The 12,536-nt window shown below is 48.3% G+C and overlaps 1 protein-coding gene and 1 pseudogene across 5 annotated transcripts in view; both read left to right on the top strand.

The window, feature by feature from the left end:
* Positions 1 to 12,536, top strand: part of UBAC2 (UBA domain containing 2) — a 182,323-nt gene that overhangs the window by 148,639 nt on the left and 21,148 nt on the right. The window lies entirely within an intron of this gene.
* LOC132682648 (U2 spliceosomal RNA) lies at positions 4,497 to 4,637 on the top strand (annotated as a pseudogene).

Here is a 12,536-nt window from a genome sequence, read left to right as displayed (position 1 = left end):
AGTCCTGGGGGAGGTACGGCTCGGGGGGGGGGGGCGGGGGACCAAAGTATCCACCCCCGGTGCCGTTTGCATCCTCCTGGTTCACGTAATAAGTTCTCAGAGCGGGCTCTTCCCAGATTCCAGCGATGCTCTTTTCCCAGGAGAAACCTTCAAGAGGAGTGTTAGCAGGACATACTTCACCCCCTTCTGCTGCAGCTGGTCTCCAGGCCACACTGGTCATCGTCTCCCTCCACTACTTCCCATTCCACTCTCAGCTGAAAGGCACACTTGAAGTGACATGGAGCCTCATCCCAGTGGGGTCTGAGTCCCTGTCACCATGCCTTTCTCGGGCTGTGTCTGCTGCCCTTGTCTATCTATTTACTGTAAACCTCGGGGCAAGGGAGTACCAAGTGATGTCCTAGTGCAGCACCTGGTGCTGCACATATTTTTCCCTCCTACTTTTTGTCCCCCTGTCTGTGCCTTTTCCTGAGGATTAGGGCTAATTAATCCTGCCATGGTGGTGATCTATTTCCTTGCCTGCTGGTCTTTTGGCACACAAGCCCAGAATGACTGGGCCACAGCTGTAACTCCAGATGTAATGGCCTCTTACTGTGTCCCTGGTGGAAGCATTCTACTCCTGGGCGGCACATTCTCTAAACCCACTGAGTCTAGAGTTTCAGGGGCAGGAAGCCGGATTCCCAAGTGGGTCACTGGGTAAGAGGGTAATCAGGGTCCCATCCCCTCCTGTCTCTTATTTCCAAGATCCAACTGTTGGGGATGCAGCCCCGGATAGCGGTTGTTGATTTAGGGTCTGCTGTCCTTGTGGGGCATCCTCTCCAAACTGGCATTTCACTTACACCTTCAACTGGCTGTCTCATTGATCTGGCAAGGTGGCAGCTCCCAGGTCATATGATACGTGAGGGTCACTACATCCCGTGGTCTTTCTGCTGCTGTGCATACTTTGTTGTAAGTGGCCTTGTGGTCTGATGTGATGTTAGTTGGAACCCTGGTCAGTAGATGAAACTTCTGTAAACCCCACAGTTAGTGATGGTGGTTGACAGAAAAGGCAGACAGACCTATAACCTGAATATGTGTCGATTTCAGTTAAGATTTGCTGCCTTTGGGGCACCTGGGTGGCTCAGTCGGTTAAGCGGCCGACTTCGGCTCAGGTCATGATCTCGCGATCCGTGAGTTCGAGCCCCACGTCAGGCTCTGTGCTGACAGCTCAGAGCCTGGAGCCTGTTTCGGATTCTGTGTCTCCCTCTCTCTGACCCTCCCCTGTTCATGCTCTGTCTCTCCCTGTCTCAAAAATAAATAAAACGTTAAAAAAAAATTAAAAAAAAAAAAAAGATTTGCTGCCTTTATTATAGTTGCTCAGGCTGCCATAACCGAGTACCACAGACTAAGTGGTTTAAACAACAGAAAATTTTTTTTCTTATTCTGGAAACTAGAAGTCCAAGGACAAGGTGCTGGAAGTTTGGTATTTGGAGAGGATTCTCCCTGGCTTGCAGATGGCAACCTTCCTATTCTGTCCTCATGTGGCTTTGCCCCAGAGTATGCGTGCTCCTGGCATCTCTTCTTATGAGGACATAAGTCCTGTTGGATCAGGGTCCCACCCTTAGGACCTCATTTAACCTTAATTACCTCTGTAAAAGCCCTGTCTCCAAATACAGTCACATGGGGGGTTAGGAACTTCAACTATGAATTTGGGGGTGGGCACATTCCAGAGAGAAGGGCCCGGTGCAGTCAGTCTCGCACCGACTTGCTTCTTCTCGAGGGATGGTGTATGAGGGCTCAGTGTTGGTGTCTGTTGCCGTCAGTAGCTGGTTCACCCTTGAAGCGAGACAGGGCCTCTATCTCTGCCCTCATGGCCTCTGTGTCCACGTGCCAACCCTGGGGTGGCCGGTGATAGAGGCTGGCTCATGTCTGTTGGCTGAGTCACTCTGTCCCCCTCTTCTGTGGTGGAGGTTTCTGATAGATAAGACTTCAGCATTATTTTGGAATGTTTGTTTCAGTGTATTCATTTTTATTTCTTTTGCCTTGTTCTGTCATATTTCCTCTCACTGCCTGGCAGTGGCTTAGTTCTCTCTGTCACCCACCCCCTGTGGGCCTCGCTTGGCTCTGGGGTTAGAGTCGGTCGGTCATTACTGGAAACTCTGAGCAAGACTGGTGGGTACTCTGTGGGCACAAGCGAAGTGAAAAACATGTCCTTTCCCTTAACGAATTTGTGATCAACTTCAGGGAGCTTGGGCAGACAGACTGAATGAGATAAAACCCGGGAACAACGGTACACTGGCCTGAGTTCCCGGAGCGGTAAGGTGTCTGAGAAGAAGTGCCGTCAGTGCAGCCTGAGACTGTGTGGGTTCAGGGCCTGGAAGGATCGGCAGGACTGGGTGGGCTGACACGAGGCAGATTATCCCCTGAGCAGAGGACCAGCATGCACATGATAGAGGCCCCTTGACTGAGGCGTGGAGGGCACATAGTGAGAAATGGGAAGTCATGCTGCACCTGTAATGGAGGGAGGGCTGTTTACACCTGACAGCAGATTTGGGTTTTGACATAGGAGGCTGTGAAAAGCAGTTTAGCTGGTAGTAAAGGTAGAAAGTGTTCTAGAAAAATCCATCTTCTTGCAGTGTATATGGTGGAAGGGAGAAAGGGGAGAGCAGGGAGGAGGAGACAGATAGGAGGCCATCTTGAAATTCAGCTCTGTGAGCGCCACGGCCAGGATGAGGGTAGTCTCCTCATTGAGCTCCTCTGACTCCCTCTTGTTGCCTGAGGCTCAGTCATCCCAGTAGGGGACCCCCAGTCCCTCCAGTCCACCCCAGTAAGCTCCAGCTCAGATCTAGATTAGGATCTAGATCTTCTCTCCTGGGCTCCACACCTAAACCTCCCACCGCCTACTGGGCATCTCCACTCACATGCTCCACAGGCACCTGATGCCTTCCATTTCTTTGCTGAACTGGCTTCTCCTCCTCACTCCTTCCCCTCACAGAGAGCACCATCACCTGCCCAAAGACCTGAGCCAGGACATCTGGCTTCACCCGAGAGAAGGAAAGCTGTCACTCCCTCTCTGCATCCCACCTGGAGTCTTGCCACGATCACCTCCCTGTCCCCACCCAGCCCCCGCCCCACTCGTTCCCCAGAGTGATCTCTTTGACGCCACCAATCTGACCACCAATCTGACCGTTTTGCTCCACCCAACTCCTTCTGAAGCTCTTTATGGCTTTTAAGGTCATTAACACTCATTATCCAGAGCCCTTCCATGGCCTCCCCCGGCCCCCCACGCAGCCTTAGGGTAACCTTGCTCAGCTGCTTGCAGTGTGTCAGAGCCCCGCTGTTTCTCACTGCCTGCCTTCACTTCTGCCCCTCGCTCTGCCTACAACAGACATCCCCACGCCAGCACACACACAAGGTCTGCCTGCCTAACTCCTTTTACCCCCGTGTCCCTTGCAGATATCACCTTCTCTGGGAAACCTGTTGAGCCTCCCCTGTCGGCTCTGATTATCCTCTCTCTGTTCCTACAGCCTCTGGGTGTCTCTTTCATGGCACTCAACCTCACTCTTGGGTGACTTCCCTGTCTCTATCAGTAGTGTGTCTCAGGGGTGGGTGGAGACTTTTTCTTTGTATCTCCAGTATGTGAATAATGCTTGGCACATGTTGGGAACTCACATATTTAGGGAATTAATGACTAAATATGTGTATAATCAGTATTTACAGAATTAATGTACTGAGGCCAGCTGAATACAGGTGAATTAGTCAGGGTTGGAAAGTATACAAATAACCTCTAAGAGGACAAGTGTGAAGCAAACCATTAAAGACACCCTGACACAGGGTGTCTGGGTGGCTCAGTCGGTTAAGCATCCAACTCTTGATTTTGGCTCAGGTCCTGGTCTCGTGTTTCGTTAGTTTGAGCCCTGGATGGGGCTCTGCTGACAGCTCAGAGCCTGCCTGGGATTCTCTCTCCCTGTCCCTCCACCCCTCCTAGGCTTGTGTGTGTGCTCTCTCTCTCAAAAAATAAAATAAACTTTAAACACATAAATAAATAAAAATGTGACTCAATTACTAAAAAAAAAAAGATATCCTGAGATCCACGTGCCCAGAGCACAGAGAGGAGAGGAAGAAGGAAAGCATTTCCAGGGAGGTGAGGAGAAAACCAGAGAGAAGACAGTGTTTGAGGGGTCATGGGAGAGCGGATGTTCAGATTCAGGTGCCACCCACCCCCACCCCTGCAAATTAAAAGCCAAGCAGAGGGGCATCTGGGTGGCTCAGTCAGTTGAGCATCCAACTTCAGCTCAGGCCATGATCTCACGGTCTGTGGGTTCAAGCCCCACATCAGGCTCTGTGCTGACAGCTCAGAGCCTGGAGCCTGCTTCAGATTCTGTGTCTTCCTCTCTCTCTGTGTCCCTCCCCCACTCGTGCTCTCTTTATCCCAAAAATAAACTTTTTTTTTTAAATTTTTTTAAAAATCCAAGCAGAGATAGGAGAAAAAGACCACGAGACTCAGAAAGAATTGGTTCATCGCTTCTCGGCCTTTTGGCTAAGATCAAGTGTAGAAAGAATTGGTTCACTTTTGAAAGGAGTGTCCTTGGGAATGCAGCACAGAGCAGCCACCTGTGGATTGGAGAAACAGCATCCCTTCCGTCTGATCCACTGGCCTAATTCCGGGACACAGCTGTGGTCATCACAGCTCCATTCACCCAAGTTTACACCACTGAAAACGCTTTTAGAATGCTCCGTAGCGTCTACAGATTGCACGGCTCTAAAGGACAACGAACAGTGGGGAGACTGTAGACCTTGCTTCATCTAAAGATTGAGACCCGAGCACTCAGGGGGTCAGTGTGTAGTGTCCTTACGTCCTTACGATGTGATCTTTCTGGACCCTGCCATGGTGGTTACTGCCAAAAAGCCCCTGGATGATGGTCTCGAGGACTTGTAGCTGTGATTGCTGAGTTCACCACATGGTAAGGCCCCAGTCCTTCCTTGTGGTTCTCCTTGCCCCCCACACCATAGCCTTCCCACTTCTGCGTGCGTCCGTGTGGGCCAGGGTGTTAGGTCCGCCGTGACTCCACTCTCAGATTCTCTCCTCTCCCCCTGCGCCACAGAGGCGGTGGCCGTGTGGCTGGTGACAGCTCCTAGTCATTTTGGTACCTGCAGCTGCAGATCATTTTTCCATTCGGGGCCATCACATAACTTTTCACAAGTCTGTCTTTTATTCATTCATCCAATAGTAGGGTGAATTCTTGAAGGCCAAGAGCTGTGTGTTTTACGTATTTTTGTCTCTCTTGGTCCTACTGGAGCGTGTAGCCCCGAGGGACTAAAGGACACTCCTCTGACCCTTAAGAGGTCTGCAGCTCCACCAGGAGAGTGTAGATGACTCAGTCCCAGGTGCTGAGCTACTGCTGGAGTTTGTATGCAGCAAAGCGAGAGTCCTGACCTCCCTGTGTGACTGAGGGAATCTTGAAGACGCCCACTTTCAGGTAGGCGTTTCAGGCCCAGGGAACCTTGTGAGAAATCAGAGGGGCTCAAAACAGCTGGGGGAGCAAAAAGCAATTGCATTTGCCTGAGCACAGGTTTCCCTAAGAGGCAGTGAAAGGTGAGGTTGGGGAGAACGCAGAGGCCGGGAGAGAGGGGGTCTTGGGCCACACGAAAAGTTATTTTTCCTTTTGTTCTAGAAGTAATGAGTCCGTGAAGCCTTTTAAGCAGGAGAGCAGGTTAGGGGTTTTTTTGTTTTGTTTTTGTTTTTGTTTTTAATGTTTATGTTTGAGAGGGAGAGAGAGAGAGTGCGAGTAGGGCAGGGGCAGAGAGAGGAAGACATGGAATCCGAAGCAGGCTCCAGGCTCCAAGCTGTCGGCACAGAGCCCGACTCGGGACTCCAACTCACAAACCGCGAGACCATGACCCGAGCCAAAGTCGGACGCTCAACTGAGCCACCCAGGCGCCCCTAGGTTTGTTTTTAAGGAGGATTATTTGGGCCAAAATCTGAGCGATCAGTGGAAAAGGTCATGCTGGAGGAAGAAGACCAGCGGGGAGGTGATGAGGACTCTGTGTTTTCAGGGTATTCATGGTGGCAAAACAGAGCAGCCTCACTGAATGCTAGTGAATGGCCACAGTCAAGCTTTACAGGGCCTCTGTGCGTTCACACCTCCAGGGAAGTCACTGAAATCCCTACAGTCATGAGCATCTGAACAGGGTTGCTGCACGTGTCCCCATGGCTTTTGGGCTTATCGTTCCCTCTCTGCAGTCATGAGAGAAGAAACCCATGTGCTCACAATAGAAAATCCTCGGAATGTAAATGAAGCAGCAAGGAATTTGCAGTTAAGGGATCAGCCCTGGGTGACAGGAAGCTCTGTGCACTATCTACCTAATAGCGTTGTCATGAGAATAAAGTAATTTCTACAAAATTACTTCATGTACCAGAAAGATCTATCAGATATTAGTTGTTATGATCTTATTCGTTCGACCTCTGCTTTCTGGCTCTCAGGAAGTTTGGAGAGAGAGTTCTGATTCAGCAGCTAAGCTGATAGTTCCAACTCTTAAAAACTTGGAACCTTTAGAACAAGAGTCAGTAGGCCATGGCCCCTGGGCCAAACCCAACACTAAGAATGGTTTTTGCATTTTCACTGGTTCTGTAAGTACCTGCATAGTGTCTTCAGTTTTGCCTCTGGGTCTTCAAAGCCTAAAACATTTACTGTCTGACCTGTCATTAAAAGCAAACAAACAAACAGACAAAAAACTTTGCCAGCCCACTGCTCTAGAAGATTACGTAGCCAATAGCTTTCAAAGCAAAGTTTTACCAAGAAGTCTTCATTCTGTCTGGATCTTGATCGTCTGTTGTTTGTGTGACCACCATTTTCTCTCTTGGCTGATGATGATAATGCCATTATATGCCACAATGTAAACTTGGTGATTGAACTTTCCAGAAGGTACCTCTGTAAAATCTCCATTTCCCTTAGAAGCAGAGTTAAGGTGAGGCCCGCTATGAATGCATCATGCTTGGTGGAAGCCAAGTGGGAGTTTTGTCAGCAACACAATGGAGTCAGTCAGTTGGCACTAATTTCTTCATTAGCTCTTCACTTCTTTTGGCTTCCAGTGTTTCCTGGATGATTAGCACCTCTGTTTTCAGTAACAAGCAGTCTGTTTGACCTGCAAGGAGAGAAGATGTTGGTGCCTACAGCAGCTCCGCATTATTCACTCATGCGTTTCAGTTATTTTCGTGGTGTTCAGTTAAACTGAACTAGATACATTCTCTCACCCTTGCTTAGTTACCTTTTGTGGCTGTGAAGATTGTTTCTCTCGTTATCCACCCCAGCGACAGTTGTTAGGCAACATCTAACATATGCGTTATTATGACTCATATCTGCCTTGTAAATCATGGTAGTTTCTATCATTAATCAAGTATTTTTAATTTAGTAAAATATATTTAGTTTATTAAAAGTGCCCTCAAGTTCTCAATGTGTTTTTTAAGTTTTAATAGCTTCATGGAGGTCAACTTCACATACATTATGATTCATCTACTTAAAGTATACAATTCAGTGATTTTTAGTATATGCACAGAGTTGTACAACCATCACCACATTCAAGTTGAGACCATTTTTTTTACCCCAAAAAGAAACTGCCCAGTAGAAGTCACTTGCCAATCTTCCCATATCCCTAGGCCTAGGCATATTTGGTAGTCTGTTCTCTATAGATTTGCCTATTCTGGGAGTGCCTGACTCGGTCAGTCAGTAGAACATGAGACTCTTGATCTCAGGGTCATGAGTTCAAGCCCCATGTTGGGGGCAGAGTTTACTTAATAAAAAAAAAAAAAAATTGCCTATTCTGGACAGTTCATACACTATCTGGTGCTTTGTGACCAGCTCATCCATATTGCAGTATGCATGCTTGATGTATTTAAATAGCAGGACCCATCTAGTAGACCTTTATGCTGGCAGGTGCCATCCCATCGAATGAGTTTCTGTCATCGCCCCTTCATCTGGCTGGGTCTCTAAGCTTCTTACTCATCTCTTGGCCCCACCAGCACTACAGTTTCCATTAACACTTACTTTCCACAAAATATATTTAGTAGTCCAGCCAGGCTCTGGGGAGTGTCACAGTGACCAAGACAGCATGATCCTTCCTCTCCCTGAGCTGAGAGTAGAACAAAGACAATTATAATAAAATGTCATGAGCACTCTTATAGGAGAAGCACCTAGCCTCACCTGTGGGGGTTAAATAGTTTCTGGAGGAGGAACATTCTGCATGGAGCCCTGAAAACTATATACCTGTACCTTCACATGTGTGTGAGAATGTGTGTGTGTGTGTGTGTGTGTGTGTGTGTGTGTGTGTGTGCAGCTGAGGGGTCCACCTTGAATCCAGAGGGAGCAAGTTCTCAGCCTAGATGAACCCAGGCCACTTTAAAGACAGCATGTGGCATACTTCTCAGCACTTTTCCTTTTTAGCTTTGCTCTTTCACTTTTTGGTGCAATTTGATTTAAAAACCATTCTTGTAAGGTTGCTGTGCTGCCTTGTCAACCAAGCAATCTAATCAGTTAGAGCTAGTTCTTTTATGACTTTTTTCTTTTATGAGTATGAAGTGTACAGCATCAGGTGTAGGATAAGTTACTAGGGCTTAGCTGATAAAAATCTGCAAATTAAATGAAAATTAGGTGCAAGAACTCTATTTTCAAGTGAAATTAAAGCTAAGCTGTTGATGTCAATCTGTACCTCCTTGCAGAAACTGCTGTTACGGTTTTGGTGTTCTTCTAGCTGCTCACACTGACCGTTTTGACAAAATTCAGAAGAGAAAGATAGGATCAAGCCAAATTCTAATCCCTTTCCAAGACTGACTCATTAAGTGACCTCGAGAAAATCATTTCTATTTTCCATTCTGCCTTGTGTCTTCATGAGAAAGAAGAATGTGGGACAGTCTCATGATGACATACTCAGTATTTTGGAGAGACAGAAGGTATCAGCAATCCTAGTCTTTTTTATAACCAATCACTTTTTCAGACCACAAATGAATTTAGAGATGAACCCTGAAGCAGACATAATGTTAAGCAGGGGCATATTAGAAAAATCATCCTCCTAATCATTTGACAAATTTTTCCTCCCCCAAGAAAGCCATCCCCTTGGGTTTTTGAAACCAGAAAATGATTCTAGTCAGGAAGGATCCTTGGGGTACCCAGAAGTTTCTCAGGAAAAATCCTTCTGATCATCTTGAAAGGGCTTGAATTTCATGGAACCCACTCCAGGTTCAGACCCAGCAGCCTGATTCTGCGGGTGACAGATGTGGTTTTGTGAATAAAGTAGCAGGAGGCCAGGAATTTCCAGAGTGGTGAGTAATGACTCTCATCTGAGATCATAACATAGATGAGTGATACCGAGATTTTTTTAAATCGTACTTTTTAAAATGATAGAGATTTATGCACGCATTTATGGAGGCTGGATTCCCAGGGTGGAAGGACGCTGGGCAACAGGCATAGTTAGTGGCTCAAAGCATGGGCTCTGGGCTGGGAGCGATTCTCTGCATGGGCTTTCCTCACTCGGAGACTGTCCACGCTGCAGTTCTGGTAGGTGTGGTTGCTTAAGGAGCTCACAGTTCATTCCAGGTCCTTGATCAGTACGGTGACACTCGAGAGTAGTACAGGAGAGTATAAAATGGAGGCTCTGGACCAGTGTCTGTCTGCCCAGGAATCCCTCCTGCAGCAGCTCTGGCAGGTGGCCAATGGGCTCACTTTGAGTGAGAACTGCTTGGCTTCAAGATATTCTTTAATATATTGATTAGGAAGAGGCAACTCATAATTATTTTGAGGCTCATTTAGTCCAGCTTCCCATTTTACAGATGAGGAAACTTAGACTCTATTATATTCTCTAAAATTGGCAACTTGACTGAGTTCTCTGGAAGTTGAGCAGAGAGAGAGAGAACAGTAAGGACTTGGATTGTCAAGAAAGAGGCCAGTTACAGACACAAAACAAGGGCTGGGCACTGTACAGACTGCTGGGGGGAAGATAGAGGGACCAGGGGAGGGCGTTTCAGGGACATACACACTTTGAGCAGACATTGTCTCAAAGAACACTGAGTGGAGGGAACATGCAGGAGAGAGTAGGAAATAATTTAGGATGGGTCTGTTTTTGGAGGACCTTCAAACAGGACAGAATAGTTGAGATATGATACAGTAAGATTTTCAGTTAAAGCAGTGGCATTGTGAAAATAAGGAAGTTTCACCTGGTGTACCAATTGGAGGGGAGCAGCACTGGTGACAGTGATGTCACTCACCTGCCCGGGTGCATATTGGATGGGTCAAAGTTGGTGACAGTGATGTCACTCACCTGCCCAGCTGCGCATATTGGACGGGGTCAAAGTTGGTGACAGTGATGTCACTCACCTGCCCAGCTTGCGTTTTGGACGGGGTCGAAGTTGGTGACAGTGATGTCACTCACCTGCCAGATCGTGTGTTTTGGATGGGGTCAAAGTTGGTGACAGTGATGTCATTCACCTGCCCAGCTGTGTGTTTTGGATGGGGTCAAAGTTGGTGACAGTGATGTCATCCAAGAGGCTGTTGGCTTAATCTCAGTGGAACAACAAGGATTTAAAAGTGGCAGATCCCCTCTGAAGGAAAAATCAGCATACTTGAGAACTGGCTGGATTTTCTGTACAAAGAAAAGAGTTGGGTCCAAGAGTCACCAGGCTTTCAGGATGCGACGCTAAAATTAGGAGGGACGGTTGCCGCCCGCCCTGGCTCACAGCTCGTTGAAGGACAGGCAGGGGAGCGAGAGGTGATCACTGAAGACATGAAAATGGATGGCTTCTCTGTGGAGGTAAATGTAGAAAGAGGGGAAATCTTGAGTAACACCCGATCTCATTTTTAATAATGAGTTTCACCTCTTCTATCAAAATACTTATGGTAACAAGCACCAGCACTAATTTTAATTTTGACTTTTACTTAATAATTTTTGTTGAGAGCTTAAGTGAAGGATTAAAAATAATGACCAGAACTTCTGCAGACAAAGAAGGGGGAAAACAAGAGCTAGAATGCAGAGGTGAGTAATTTCCATACCGAAAGATGCTTTTAGTCCTGTGTTCAAGGAAGCCTCACTGAAGTCCTTGCCCTGTGCGGCCCTTACCGTAACTTGTGCTTGGTGCTCTCAAGCATGTAAATAAAACTAAGAGAAAACTGGTACAACGAGAGTTAGATGTCCTCTTCCTGCGCCAGATGTGCCCAGGGTGTGAGGGGGGATGTGTTGTCTCCCTCATACCGCCCTCACCACTGCCTCCTCCTCCCAGCCCAGGTGGAGCGTTCTCACGCTCTGCCAAAATCAGAACCCCCACCCCGCAGAAAGCTGGGGACAGCTCTGATCCTGGCTTTCCCTGGAGGAAAAGGTGTCCATCCGAAGAGAGGGGTCGGCACACTGTCCTTCGTAAATGATGCCGGGCTGAGCACTCCCAGGCCACACCGGACCCTTGCCGTGGAGGGCAGGCAGCAGGGCGGACGGCCAAGCCGAATTCAGATCCTGCTGTTCTGCTTCCCAAGTCCTCCCCCTGCCCCGTCGGGAGCCTTGCTTTGTGGCAGCAGAGGGAGAATACGTCTCTTGAGTTTGCAGCTAAAGTTGAAACTAACTGTTATTAAAACTGTACCCGTGTCTCAGGACAAGTAAGAGTGGCTGGGGTGGGAGCCCGGGGCCTCCTGAGAGAAATGTCACTGTGTGGAACACACGAGACCTGGGGCGCACGTCTGGTGGCTCGGTGGCTCGTGCCCCAGGGACGTCACTCCTCGCAGCCCTTCCTGATGGCAGCCCCTCCCCTCACTGGGGAAGTGCCCTTCCCCTCACTGACACCCAGGCCGACACCCCTGGGCCTGCCCCCCCCCCCCCGACCCGAGAACGTGGCGGGCAGTGAGGCCGGGGCAAGAACAGAAGGGGGAGATGGGCAGAAAGGAGCGTACCTCAGGAACTTCTGCCTTCCGAGCCAGAGGCTCTGGAAACTGAGCAGAACGATGTGTTTTGTCTCCTGATCTTACTAGTGTGGAAAGTGCTCTCTGTTTTGCTGAGAAGAGTGGTATGAAATGAAGTATCTGAGCCCCCAAAACTGGTCAATAGCATAAACCACAAAGAAAAAGGAAAACCAAGAGCTGTGAAACTAGCCTGGGATTTTGTGCAAGTTTTCATCGAGTGTCTCTCCCTCCAGCTTGTTATTTTTCCCAACACCTGCTAAGACTGCTTGCTGCTGGACAGCACGGGAAGACACTAACACACTGTGGGCAGACGCAGGGGGGTGACACCGTAACACACTGTGGACAGGCTCAGGGGTGTAGCACTTCGGTTAAGCATCCACCTTCAGCTCAGGGCTCATGAGTTCAAGTGCCGCATCGGGCTCTGTGCTGACAGCTCAGAGTCCGGAGCCTGCTTTGAATTCTCTGCCTCGCTCTGTCTCTGCCCTTCCCCCGCTCATGCTCTCTGTCTCTGTCTCTCTCAAAAATACTTTTTTAAAAAAAGGCCAAAGTAACATGTAACAGAATTGAATGCAGGAGCCAATATGAGATTCCAACTATCTTCTGTTAGGTCCGACCTTTAAAAGATTC

The sequence above is a fragment of the Panthera onca genome, chromosome A1, assembly GCF_046562875.1.
Source record: "Panthera onca isolate mPanOnc1 chromosome A1, mPanOnc1 haplotype 2, whole genome shotgun sequence".
Taxonomy (NCBI): Eukaryota; Metazoa; Chordata; class Mammalia; order Carnivora; family Felidae; genus Panthera; species Panthera onca.
The sequence above is the reverse complement of the archived record's forward strand: the minus strand, read 5'-3'. Positions and strand labels throughout refer to the sequence as shown.